Raw genomic sequence first — 15,115 nt, forward strand, 5'->3', positions numbered from 1 at the left:
CTCCAGCAGCAGGTAGCGTCCCTCTCTCTCTAGTTTGCATGCACTCTATTTTAGCCATTAGATCTTCATGCAACGGTTCAGATTAGAACTTTTGTATCTCTTTGGTTTATCCCAAAAAACCAGTGGTTTTTAGATCAGTCATGTTTTAACCAGTAGTTTTTTTAGAGATAGGCCGTTCGCTCCAAACCGAGAAACAAACACCCCTCCGCAGCTTGCCACGTGTTAGTACTAGTAGCAACAGTTTTTTTTTTCTGTTTTGACTGCAAAAACAACAACTTTCAATCTTGTTTTGCCCACAACTTTTGATACCGAAGTCGAATGACTTTGATTCTCTTTCCAGTAGCTCACAAATTTCCTGTAGTTTTTAAAAACATATAATTTGTCTATGTTTGAAATTTTTAAATATAAGTTAGAGCAGATTTAGTTTAAAGCTTGTTTTGCCTATTCCAGGAGTTTAAAAATAGCTTTTAATTTGATTCCTTTTGGTACTGATCACTAGTGATCCTATTCATAAGTGGTAAAAATGTCAGATTTGTTTGAGTATTTTAGCTCATTATTTCATGTGAAACAATTTCTGTTTCACTGTTTTTAGGATTTCGGCTAATTCATTTTCTACTTTTGTTTTAAAATATTTTCTTTATTATTTCAGAAGGATTATTATTGTTTGTTTATGTTAGTTAACAGTAGTTTTGCAACAAGTCTTTATTTTATGCTTATTTGTTTTCATTAAAACAATTCTAGCTCCGTAGTAACGTGCAATTGTTTTCACCGTTGTTTCAAACCCCGTTTGGGAATGCTTTCAAAAGTTTTGTGAAAAAGACTTTATTTTATCTTAGTTAAACTTATATCTTAGTTCCTTGTTATTATTTTCTGTTAGACAAAACTATTTAGTGTTTGACGTAGTAGAAGATTCTCTAGTCCTATTTGAAGTTTTCTTCGGTTTCCTATTCGCTCTCGCTTTTGTTTTGATTGTTGGAATGATTGCTAGAATGAGTGCTTATGTGAATGTTATGTTTGCTATATAGATTTTCATCGGAGAGTGACGAGTAGTCTATCAAGTCATTTTCTCGAGAAATTCTTCTTCGTCAACATCACAGGCAAGTCATCTTTGATCATGCTATTTTACCTATGTTTTCAATGCATAGTAGATCACCTTCTTTGCCCAATTTGCATGATGCTTAGGTACTTGGAAACTTTAGTGTAAGTTGTTGTATCATGTGGTAGGAACACAACAACCCCGATACTTGGCCCCGGGACGACAATTTCTTAATGCTATGCTCTAGTAGACGGGTTATCGGTTGAGTGTATTCCACGAGTGATGCGAGGTTGATATAATAACCAAGACCGGACTAAGACAAGATTTTCAAGACCTCGGACGAAATGCAACAATGGGTGAAGGACGGTTGATCGGCTCCCTGGAAAACCCAGTGGATGCCTGGGATGCTGGAGAGGCCATGTCATCCTATGGAAAGCTTCACCCAAGCTCAAAGAGACGGACGGATATTTTCAAGACCCAAGGCTTACCTGCACAACCACAAGTCATTATGGGCTCTGGCTTGGTTGGACAACGCGGCGACTCTGGACAGGCGGTGCTAGCAGATGTAGACGAACGGTAGGAATGGATGGGCACTGACAGGGATTCAAAGGGACCCGTTGAAAGACCATGTTTTGATCATCCGGTCTTCAAACACCCTGAAGTGCGAGGACATACACGGAGGCGATCAAATCTTGTGGGGAACGTGTGCAAAACTCTGCAGAGTACACAAACCTAATCGATTAGCCGTGTCCACGGTCATGGACAACTTGAGCCAAAGGAACTGAAGTTATCTGGATTTCTCAACACCATTAAATATATTTGATGAGGGTAATTATTGACAACTCGGGTACGAGAACTGGTTGGCGGAACTATCTCGTTAACAACAAACAATGTAGTAACATTTTGCTTTTAGCTCCCTCTTGTTGTAGGATAAAACTGGCTTTATGCAAAACTTAGCTCCACCGACCAAATATGCATGTAGAGATAGTTGATTATGACTTTACCCCTCTCTTATGTGACTTGCCGGCATATTCAATATGCTGACCTACACGGCTGGAACGTCTTATGTTGCAGATCTTTTTCTTCGACGAGTAAGAGTACGATTCAGGGTTACAGTCTACACTCAACTTGCCGTTGGTGTTTATTGGGACTCCACTCCCTTGACCGCTTCCGCTGAGATATTTAAGGTATATATCAGTTTTACGCTATTTTACATGTGATTGCACTTTGATATATACATTGATGTACTATGTGTGCCAGCATACTGATCCAGGGATGGCACAGATACACAGAGGCTTGACTCGTTTTGAGTCGGGTCGCTACACTACCCATTCATGGAAGGTGGAGTGGAACTTTGGTATGTGGAAGTACATCTCCACCATGTGAAAGGAGTTTGTCCAAAGACTATGGGGCAATACTTTTTCATTTCACGTGTACCACGAGCAACCTTCTTTGATGCTGTTCGTGAAGCTGCCATGGAAGCCATACGTCAGATTGGAGAGATACTTGAAGCAAGACTCCGTCATACCCAGGAATACCTGAGTGAAGTGCATGCGGAGATGATGGAGATGAAGCTCATGACCACCATGATGAAGCAAAAGATGGATGATTTCAAGGAGCACATTGGAAAGTTCCAGTGGAACTAAAGTATCCCCAAGGGAGAAGAATGAATAATGTTGGCGGAAATGCTCGACCATACCAAACAATGTGGATGGCAGCATTTGTAATAGAGTACTTTTGAATTGGAGTTTTTGAGGAGAAATTAAGGATGTAATAAAGGATTGATTATGAAATGAGTATGATTTATGGATGAACCAATACATTTTCATGGTAAACACACCAATGGAAAGTATCCCACAGAGTGGAGTGTGTACCAAAAATAAGTCTGAGGACTATTTTTATGATGGTTACCCCAAGAGTATGTTGGAATCAAACACTATGGAAATTTAAAGGCGGAGTAATCCCAAGTATGCGTGAAACCCACAGACCCTGGGACTAATAAGGATCGAGTACTATATTTTTGGAGAAACTATCATGTTTCAGCAAACGTTTTCTTAGGAGCATACGAAAACCTGAGAGTTGTGAAGTTACGATAGATGTTTTGTTCTGCATGCAGAACCAATGGATTATTCGAACTTCGTTCGTGGACAAGAGGAATTCTGCAATGCTTGTGAGGATGCCCAAGTGTTAGAATACGAGATTCACTAATCCTAATACAAGGTAATGATTTCAGTGCGACATGGTTTGGCCACCATGACGACTTACTATTATCATCTTGATATTTGGAATGGTAATTCTGAGAGACTTACCCATAGTGAGAGATGATGTTCTTTGAAGCTCTTGTTTAAGCCTTAGAATGGTATAAGAAAAGCCCATGTACATGGCATTTTTTGTCACGCGTAGGAAATTTTACGATGAGGATGAAACCAAGACCCCTCTCTCTACAGGATAACCACAAATGGTAGACCACCATGAGAATCATCGATAGGTTATTTAGTATTAATCACGAGTGTGTCAGTTAAGAAGACCCAGTAACGGAAGAAGCTTGTATCAACAGAAGAACCCTCGATTTTGATGGGAACGTTATGAGTATAATGGAAGAGCATCACCAGAGGAGTTAGTATGAAGACTGTGAGGAGTTAGATGCCAAAACCCGAGAGGATTTCTAACATTTTGAGGGACCAGTAATCTTCATTTTAAGTGTGGTAGCATCCCACTTTGCCGGAAGTTGGATTTGTTAGAAGATCCCCAAACCCTAACCTTTCTTTCTAGCCTCTTCGAATCTTGAGGACGAGATTCATTTTAAGTGTGGTAGGTTTGTAACATCCCAAATTTGGGAATGTTAATATAATTATTATATTGTTTGTTTGTTTGCTTGAGTGATTGAAACTTGAGTGAAATTTGAAACTTTTCAAAAACTTTTGAATGAGAGGGAATAAAATGACTTTCCCCTTCTCCGGTAAATTCAAATTCCAAAGCAATGAGAGAAGATGACATGACTTCTTCAACTATAAAGAATTTGAATGGAGTTTGCATTTGAATTCTTTCAAAAACAAAATTCTTTTGCTCGTCTATATTTTTCTTCCCCGAGAAAATGCCTCGACAAAATTCTTGCACGCAAGAAAGTGCGGAGGAAAATGACCCTCCAAACTGTGAGGCATTTCTGAAATATTTTGAGCCAAGAAAACCCAAGTTTATGGGGAAAATATTTTGCCAAAAGAAATATAGCATAAGGATTTTTTTTCTGAAAAAAAAAACATTTTTAAAAAAGTTTTTATTTTGGTTTTGGAAAAATTATAATCAATTAGGAAATATTTTTCTGATCGATTTGGTATATAATACTCCATATAAATTATTTCCTTTTATTCTTTTCTTGCTGTTTTAAAAGAAATAAAAAAACGGGAGATTTTTTGGGGCCAGATCCCCATCGCTCGGAGCCAGATCCCTGGCAAACCGCCACCTCCAGCCCCCTCGCACCCCTTCTTTCCTTTTCTTTTTTCCCTTTTATTTTTAGTTTTCTTTCTTTCCTTCCCTCTTCTTCTTCCTTCCTTCTTTCTTTCTCCCGTGCCTTTCCTTCCCAGCGCCGCTGCCCCCATCCATGGCGCACCTCCTGCCACCCCCTGATCCGACGGGATCACCTCCCCGATCTCGCCTCGCCCTTCCTTCCCTCGCTCCTCCCTCGCCCCTATATAAACCGCCCCCCTCGCCCCCTCGGCCCCCTCCTCTCCCCATGCCAGTACGCCGCCGCCCTTGCTGGAGCCCAAGCTCGAGTAGAAAAAAATCGCCACCACCCTCGCGGCCGCACTCTCCCCCCGCACCAACCGACGCCACCAGCAGCCTCCACCACATCCCCGCGTTCCATTTTTCCTCTTGCAACGCCAAGCCCTCTCCCCCACGCCACCCCACTATCTCGCCGGAGTTCGTCCGACAACAGGAACTTCCCCGGCCGGTCCTGGTCTTCCCCGACCTCGAAGCACCTCACCGTCGCCGCCAATCGACGGAGGAGACCCACCTCCGTCCTCCCCACGCCTCGGACGCCGCCGCCGACCATCGCAAGGACGCCCACGACCACCGCCACCTTCCTGTATCGTCGGAGAAGAAGGAGACCCGGTGAGCTTTCTGTTCGGTTTCTTCCACCGTTGGATCTAGAATAGACGCGTTAGATTAGATCACAGTACCCCTTCGGTTTTAGTTAAAGAACTGAACGGTTTTTTCGTCACTTATTAGTTAGCCGAAGTTTTTAGTTAGATATCGGCCGCTTGCTAGTATTCCCCGTAGCACACACTATCCCAGCCAACCAGGGAGCGCCACGTGTACCCTGTCCGATTAGAAATCAGTTTTTCTTTTTCGGTTTTAATTCCAAAACAGAGAGAGTTTCAATCTTTTCCCCCCCATAACTTTTGATCCAGAACACCAATGGAGTTGAATATTTTTCCAGTAGATCACAATGTTTCTGTAGTTTTTAAAAACATATAATTTGCCTATGTTTGAAATTTTCAAATTCGAATTAGATCAGATTTAGTTTAAACCTTGTTTTGCTTATTCCAGGAGTTTAAAAATAGCTTTTAATTTAATTCTTTTTTCTACTGATCACTAGTGATCTTAGTGACCAGTGGTAAAAATTTCAGAATTATTTGAGTATTTTAGCTCATTGTTTCGTGTGAAACAATTTCTGTTTCACCTCTTTTAGGATTGTGACTAATTTCCTTTCCTTAGTTGTTTTTAAATTATTTTTCTTTTATATTTCAGGAAGATTATGTTTTTTTGTGTTAGTTAACAGTAGGTTTCCAACAATTTTTTATTTTTATTTTTATATGTTATCATGAAATCAATTCTAGTTCTCTAATAACTTGCAATTGGTTTCTCCACTGTTTCAAATCCCGTTTGGAAATAATTTCAAATAGTTTTGTGAAAAATACTTTATTTTATCTTAGTTAAATTTATATCTTAGTTCCCTATTATTATTTTCCATTGGACAAAAACTATTTAGTGTTTGATGTAGTAGAAGACTCCCTAGTCTTATTTGAAGTTTCCTTCGGATTCTTATTCACTCTCTCTTTTGTTTTGATTTCTAGAATGATTGCTAGTACGAGTGCTTATGTGAATGATATGTTTGTTATATAGATTTCATCGGAGAGTGACGAGTAGTCTATCAAGTTATTTCTCGAGAAATTCTTCATCGTCAACATCGCCAGGCAAGTCATTTGATCATGTATCACCTATGTTTTATGCATCGTAGTTCTACCATCCTATGCCCAATTGCATGCTGACTAGGTACTTGGAAATTATGGTTACATATTGTAGTATCATGTGGTAGGCACCCAACAACCCCGTTACTAGGCCCGGGACGACAAATTTCATATTGCTATGATTGAGTAGACGGGATTCTGGTTGAGAGTTTATCACGAGTGATGCGAGGATACTTTAATAACCAAGACCGGTTAAGTCAAGACTTTTCAAGACCTCGTGATGCAATTCAACTCTGGGTGAAGGACGGTTGATCGGCTCCCTGGAGAAACCAGTGGATGACCCGGGATGCTGGAGACGGCCATGACATCTTGCGGAAAGCTTCACCCAGGCTCAAAGAGACGGACGGATATCTTCAAGACCCAAGGCTTACCTGCACAGCCACAAGTCATTATGGGCTCTGGCTTGGTTGGACAATGCGGCGACTCTGGACAGGCGGTGCTAGCAGATGTAGAAAAACGGTAGGATTGGATGGGCACCGACAGGGATTCAGAGGGACGGGTTGAAAGACCATGTTTTGATCATCCGGTCTTCAAACACCCTGAAGTGCGAGGACATACTCGGAGGCGATCAAATCTTGTGGGGAACGTGTGCAAAACTCTGTAGAGTACTCAAACCTAATCGATTAGCCGTGTCCACGGTCATGGACAACTTGCGACAAAGGAATTGAAGTTATCTGAAATTCTCAACACAATTATAAATACTTGATGAGGGTAATATTTATTACTTGGGTATGAGAACTGGTTGGCGGAACACGTTAGGGGAGACTTCAGCCCACGAGGGGTAACAGCTGCGAGAGTCCACGGAGGGCTCCACCCACAGAGAGTCCACAAATTAGCGACCTTGTCTGTTCCATCATAGCTTATGTCCACGAAGGACTAGCCTTACTCATGGTAGATCTTCAAGAAGTAGACGATCTCCTTGCCCTTACAAACATCTTGGTTCAACCCTACAACTCGAAGTAGGAGGCTCCCGATCAACACCTAACCAATCTAGAAGGCACCACCATGCAAAAGGTAATGGATGTGGTAGATCAGTGAACCCCTTGCTCTTGTGCTTCTAAAGATAGTCTCCTCAACACAAATCACTCTCTCACAAAATATGCATGGGTAGGAGAGGTTGATTTGGTGGAAAGCAGTTTGTGGAGGCTAGTGATCAAGTTTCAAATGATCGGATTGGAATATCTTTGTCTCAACGCTTGAGTAGGTGGCTCTCTTTCAGAAAATGGATCTGGCAGTGAAGTGTGTGTTCTGAGTGCTTCTCCCACAAATGAGAGGTGGGTGAAGGGGTATATATAGGCAGCAGCCAAAATGTAACTGTTACACACAAAAGGGCAAACTTGGTGACACCGAAGTTGACAACTCGGTGGTATCGATTAGCACTAAAGGTGTGAACTTGTGAATCTTGGTGAGATCGATATATAAAACTCGATGGCATCGAAAAGGTGACAAACGGTTAGATGGCCTAACTCGGTGGCACCGATACTCAAACTCGGAGATTCTGATTTTGTGTATCTTGGAAACAGAATGTTGGTCACACTGAACTCGGTAGCACCGACTTGGTTTCGGTTGCACCGATTTGGTGGGAATGGCTAGGGTTTCTGTCTGAGGCCAAACTCGGTGGGTCTCACATGGAAATGTTGGTGACACCAAAATTTTGAATGTGGAACTTGACAGAGTGGATATGTGGGAAAAATGGCTGAGTGTTTTGGTGGCTAACTTTGAGAATTTGAGCAATGAGTTCATTTTACTACCTCACCCCCTTTAATAGTATTGGCTTTCCTATGGACTCAAATGTGATTTCTCACAAATATAAAATTAAGAGTCTTCTAGCTTAAAGCTTGAGCCAATGTTATTCCTTTCTTGTATCCACGTGCATCTGCACATAAACCTTAAGCCAGAGCATCTTTTGAACTTTTCTGAAATATACTTGGAAAACATATTAGTCCAATAATGCATATGTTGTGCTTTCAATCTCCCTAGGGAGCAATTGTGCTTTCAATCTCCCTGTTTTGGTAATTGATGACAACATATAGATCAATGTTTCGACAACAGATATAATCAATGATTAGGATTGATGCTTTGAGAAGTATGTGAAAAGCAAGAGCTCCCCCTAAATTTGTGCATTATTTAAAATTTGCGTTTGAATGCAAATCCACAATCGATTAGGATCATGGGTCACTCTTCCATGTCACATACATCTTGGTGGTGCGTAAACAAAATAGGAATAAATAACAATACACATGGCACCAACAAGATAAGTGAGTGATCATCACAAAGATAGCTAAAAGATAATAGTGTAGCATCACACAAGATAAAGAGTATGATCACACATAGGATAAAGTCATCCAAAAGACCAAAGTTTTTAAAACCAAAAGAGTGCAAATAAAGTCAAAAGCTCTCCCTCACACAAAGTATATGATGTGTACATTTCTCCCCATTTGGCAACAAGTTACCAAAAAGTTCAAAAGTATAGAACTACTCGTCTCTCTGGGCAGCTGATGACGGAGTTGACACGAGAGTGTCCGCGAAGGCTTCTATTGAATGTCCTGGAGCTAGAGGAGTTGATACTGAAGGAGCTTGAGCTGGAGCTGGTGCTGAAGGTGCTAAAGCTTGTGCTGAAGATGGCTGTCTTGTGTGCCGAGCAGGAACATCAAACCTTCACATCAATGTCATGAAACTTTTTTCCACGACTCTCTCAAGGATTTTCTGACTTTGCAATATCTCCTAAATGTTCTTCACCATGCCTTCAATAGTGCTAACTAGAAATTTTATTTTCTCATCTTGAGTTCTGAGCTGTGAAACTGGAGGTGGCCTATTTCTAGCAGCCTCAGCTTCTGCTACCTCTGCTGCCATTCTTGCTGCAGCTGAGTTCGGATCATTTTCATCCATTACCACTTCATTGTCTTCAAACTCTGGTTGAAGAGGTAGATGGGGATGATCAACTAGATATGCATGCTTGCCTAGCTTGGCATTGATAAGCATCTAACTGTAAGGAGCATATGCACAAGATCTCTTCTGATCTGTAGCAGTTCTCCGGATAGTCTCTACTATCAAATCCATGACTCTGAATCTGGTATGGGTGTCTAGCAGGTGCATCAGGTTGATGGAATGTCCTCTAATCATATTTTCATCTCCTAATTTAGGCATCGGGGTGTATCTCAGAATAGTGTTTGTTGTAGGAATGTCTGCTTGCAGAAAGTACACTGAACCCATCTTGTTACTAGCCAAGTACTTGTGTGGAATTGTCTTGTACATATGGGCCATTAAGCTGTGACTCTCCTTTGCTTCTGCATACACATCTACATCTCGATCTTCCTGCTTGGGGGCACCAATGATAGCAACCCATTCAGCAATTGTGGCTTCAAACTTGTGACCATCAGTCATCCAAACTAAAGAGCCATCCTAGAAATGAACAGTTGCATAGAATTGCATGATCAGCTCGTCATTCCATGGGGTCATCTCTTTGCCAACAAACTTTTCAATGTCAACTAGCCTGAAGTTCTCTTGGACATGGGGAAAGAAATTCTTATTTTCCTTGATATATGGCCAGCAAACATACCTCATATCACTGATAGCAGGACTCTTGTCAAACAAGACAGTCTCATAAAATCTTGTTGTTTCTTGGTGTGAAACCTTGGATCGACAACAATTCTTCTTCTGACAACATATGGATCATTAGCTCTCCACTTTGTTAGTCTGACATCCTTCCTCTTATTCATATCTTCTGCTATCGGATGAGCAACATTGTGAATTGGAAGGGTTGGTCTGAGCTTCCTCAGAATTGGTACATTCTCATCTTCTTCCTCCTCTGCAACATGGGCACTGGATGTAGGGCCTTTTCTCTTGGCAGCTGCAGGTATGTCCTTGGTACTCCTTTTGGGAGCTACAACATTCTTTTCTTTGGCAGGAGGCTTAGGTGTAGATTTCTTAGCATCAGCCATCAACTTCTTCTTCTTGGGAGGAACTGGGATCTCCATAGGAGCTTCTTCCTCAGCATGTTATGGGTCTTCAAACATTGAAGTATTTCTCCCAACAAGATGAACAATTCTCTTCATGGGCCTCTTCACACCAGCCTTCTTGGCAGGTACATCTCTCAAAGGTGTTGTGCTCTTCCTGGCATACTCTAGTGCTCTCATATCAGCATGGGTAGCAGTTACTTTCCTGACAGTTTTCCTTGGAGCCTTTGAAGGAGTTGAAGTTTCTTCTGGCATAAAATTTGAGTCTTCTTCATCAGAAACTAGCTTCTTCCTTTGCCTGGTGGCTTCCTTGGGCAAACCATGAGAGCTGGGAGAACTTGGGTCTGAAGCAGACTTCTCTGGACTAGTGCCTGAGTCCATCTCAACACTCTGCTCTCTGAAGTCATTCTGACTATCTTCTGAACCAAACATATGTGACAGGCAAGCACAAACTCAGCAGCAAACAACAAATCCTGTGAAGTGTATATAGGAAAGACAGAAAGGATGAGCATCAAAATATTCACATGTTTTTGAAAAATTGAACAGAGAAATCCTTAGTTTTAACTGTGTGCAGAACTCATATCGGTGGAACCGAGTTTGAACTTTCAGAGTCTTTGAGTCACATGAACTCCTTAATAGAAACTTGGTCATCATTTAGGTGGAATCGAAAATAACAACTCGGTCTCACCGAGTCCATTCTCAAGAACCCTAGGTTCAAAATCGGTAGCACCGAGTTTTGCAACTCAGAGTCACCGAGATGGGGTCTGCGGACTGCTAACCCTAAAAACTTCCTAGTTCTCTAGTCTATGAGATTCATCTGGTGGATATAGGGGTTGCGCATAGTGGCTTGTGAATAAAGATTTCCCATTGCGTATGAATCAGATGGAGGAACGCAGAGGGTGTCCAGACCATACCCTAGTTGGTGGTGGTTCGGCTATGGCGGCGACGACAGTGAAGATTCCGTCGGCGGCGGCGATTCCCAGCAGCGGAGAAGCACAGGAACTCAAGGGCGACGACTAGGGGTCCAGGAAGCAGCTTAGGGTTTGAAGCGAAACGACTTTGATGATTGGAAATCAAGGAACCTGTCTGCTGGTATATATATACCCATTCGATGTCGGTGTCACCGAGATTACAAAATCGGTGTCACTGAGATTATGAAATCGGTGTCACCGGGTTCCTCTACTATCACCTGACAGGGAAACTCGGTGGAACCGAGTTCGTGATTTTGGTGGTACCAAGATGGAAAACCTAGATAAACTCTGGACTTCAGTGGAACCGAGTTTGTGAAGTTGGTTTCACCGAGTTCATTCACAAAGAGGTTTTGGAGGTCAGCCATTGACGATACGGAACTCCGAGTGCTCCTTCACACAGAGGGGTCGACAAGTTCTTTTTCAAGTTTTGTGATGAAGCATGAATAGGACTTGAGATGAGATAGCATAGATAGCCAGAGAACGGTCCTAGGCATTCTTTTCCATCCAATTGGCAAAAGATAAATCAAGAGCCAAATAACAACAATTGGATGTCCTTGAATGAACAAACACATGCAGACCAACATGCTCACACAATATGAATGATAAAGAAAAACATGGTGAACATGTACGAAGATCCTAGTATCTATCACACACTTGGGTGATGACAAAGTCATCTATATATGAGTATATTTACATAGGAGACAAGCAAGAGTACTTGATCATAGGTCATACTCATCATCAAGCACAAGTGGGGTTACCACTTTTACATAAGCATTAATGTCTTCATATCCTTAGGAGATGCTTATACTCAAGTCTTAGAGTAAATGTCCCCCTTGATATGACATCCCCACTAAGAGGGGTCAACTAACTTTGGGTTTTGTCGTAGAAGACTTCAAGTAGGTGAAGTAGTGGTGGAGGCTCAATGTTGATGAAGATCATCTTGAGTTCGGAGCAATCCTTGTTGTTTTCATACTCTTCTCACCTACATGGGTTAGTCCCAAAGCACGAGGAACATATGCAAAAATATCTATGGACATGGAGTGAGATACAAATGGGATGATGTCCAAATATGCATTAATTACCTTGTTCCTTGCTTACCTTTGAGGGAATGTGTGACTCCTTGAACTAATGCAAATGGTTGAGGTCGATTGCAAATAGTTCTTGCCAAAATGAATAAGAGTGAAATTCATCAGTGGAGTCATCCCTCAAGAACTTCCCTAGTTCTTCCTCTTGGGGATCCACAAATTGATGGGAATCCTTGGAGTTGTGGTAGCACTTGTTCAGGTAGTGCTAGTAGTGTCCTTGGTAACCCACTTGACCTTGGCTTGGGGTTCTTCTTCAAATAGGTCAATGTCATCTTGAAGCTTTCCCTTGCCTTTGTGGTCTTGTGGTAGAAGGCCATCTTGTGAGCTTGTTCCTTTGGAAGGAGTGGGATCACACTTCTCCTCTTGGGGAACAAACTTAGAAGTGGGATATGGACCTTCTTCCCAAACATATCCGTTGACATTGAGGTAGCCAACACCTTGTTTCTTCCAATGTCCTCCTTGCTTGCGCACAATTTCCTCGAATTGTTTACTTCCGACAGATCTCTTGAATACACCTTTCTCTATAATCCCTTTCAATAGATCATTTTCTTGCTCAAGTGTAACTTGGCTAAGAGAATCGTTAGTGGAATCAATAGAGCTACTAGCAACAACATTATTGGATTTAACTTTAGCATAGTTGTTACTAGATGAAGAAACCTTCTTGCCTTTGTTACTAGTGTTCCTATGTTTAACTTGTGGAACAAAGTTCGACCAGAGTAATCGTTTGGCTAGATAAGAATAACTCTTCTTTCGACGATCATCATTGATTTCTTTTAAGAACTCATGCTCTTGCTCCAAGTTGAGCTTCTCGAAACGTAGCTTCTCAAGCTCTCTATGATCTTCTAGATAGTCTCAAGAGCTAACTTATGAGTTTTTAATTCTTGAGTTAGTCATTCAAGTTCTTTCTTATCATCATCATTCTATTTCTCGTGACTAGCATGATAAATAGCAAGTTCATTTTCAGCGCAATCACTAGTTTTATTGAGAAACAAGTCATCTTCTCCTAATAAGTCATCTTCATTAAAATCAAGATACTCGGGATGTGATACCTTGGGGCCTTTAGCCATAAATCAGTTTCTAAGTCCCTCATTTGGTGAATCAAAGAAGTTGTAGGAGTTGGTGGAAACAAGTGTAATGCCGGCAACACCTTCATCTTGACTATAGTCGGAGTGATATCGTTTCTCGGAGTGGTGATCAGACTCGGAGCCAGAGACCCATTCATGAACATGAGCTTGATGTCTTCTTCTTGAACTGCTCTTGGTGTATTTTTCCTTATTCTCCAATTCCTTGCCTCTCCGTGAGTGTCTTCGTTCATAGTGATCTTCTCTACTCCTTCTCCGTCTGAGAGGTGACTCATCTCTTGAGCTTCGTCTTCGAGGTGACTCTTCCCTTCTTTTGTAGGGAGCCGAGCACTCATTTGAGTAGTGTCCAGGTTTCCCACAACTGTAGCAGTTTCGGTCACAACTGGACGAATGCTTCTCTTCATGTCTCGAGCTTGAGCTTCTCTCTTTGCCTCTACTCTTATAGAACTTGTTAAATTTTCTGACCATGAGGCTTATCTCTTGATCAGTGACAAGATTGTCCTTTGAAGTAGCGGGAGCATCACATGAAGCTTTATAAGCACCACTTGACATGTTGTGCATCTCATCTTTGTCCTTGAGTGACATCTCATAGGCAGCAATCCTTCCAATGACTTCAATTGGCTTGAGATCTTTGTAATTTTGCATCATTTTGATCAATGTGCACACTGTGTCATACTTCCCATCGAGAGCTCTAAGTATCTTCTTGATGATGAATTTGTCGGTCACCTCTTCGCTTCCTAAGCCGGCAACCTCATTGGTGATGAGAGCTAGCCTAGAGTACATTTTAGCGACACCTGCACCATCCTTCATCTAGAACTTGTCAAGCTGACTTTGAAGCACATCCAACTTAGATTATCTGACAGAATCAATACCTTCGTGCATATAAACCAAAGTATACTAAATCTCTTTTGCATTCTCAAGACAACTGATTTTGTTGAATTCTTCGGGGCATAGGCAGTTGAAGATGATGACGCGGGCTTGAGCATTAAGTTGCAACATCTTCAGTTCATCAGTTGTCGCATCACGATCTCGATCATGCTCTTCTCCAAAGAATTTACCTTGCACACCAACACGAATAACAACCCAAACATGAGGATTAAAGCCAATAATATGCATTTTCATTTTATGCTTCCAACTAGCAAAATTAGAGCCATCGAAATATGGACTTCTACAATGATAATTTCCCTCACTAGATGCCATACTCTCCTAGGTTGTTAAACCAATGAAATGGAGACCAAAGCTCTGATACCACTTGTAGGATCGAAAGTATGTCCGGGTGATTAGACTACTTAACAAGATAATTTTTTTCCTTTTCCCAATTCTACTTGAGAAACAAATATGATAGTTATAGCAGGTCAAGCACACCCTACACATGCAAGTCTAATAGTATAGCAGCGGAAAGTAAAACATGCAAGTGTAAAGTAGAGGAGTAAGGTAGGGAGATGAAACGCATGAGGTTGAGATGGCGATTTTTGGCATGGTTCCAATAGGTGGCGCTATCGTACGTCCATGTTAGGGGAGACTTCAGCCCACGAGGGGTAACAGCTGCGAGAGTCCACGGAGGGCTCCACCCACAGAGAGTCCACAAATTAGCGACCTTGTCTGTTCCATCATAGCTTATGTCCACGAAGGACTAGCCTTACTCATGGTAGATCTTCAAGAAGTAGACGATCTCCTTGCCCTTACAAACATCTTGGTTCAACCCTACAACTCGAAGTAGGAGGCTCCCGATCAAC

This window comes from Hordeum vulgare, chromosome 4H (genome assembly GCF_904849725.1).
Source record: "Hordeum vulgare subsp. vulgare chromosome 4H, MorexV3_pseudomolecules_assembly, whole genome shotgun sequence".
NCBI classification, from domain to species: domain Eukaryota; kingdom Viridiplantae; phylum Streptophyta; class Magnoliopsida; order Poales; family Poaceae; genus Hordeum; species Hordeum vulgare.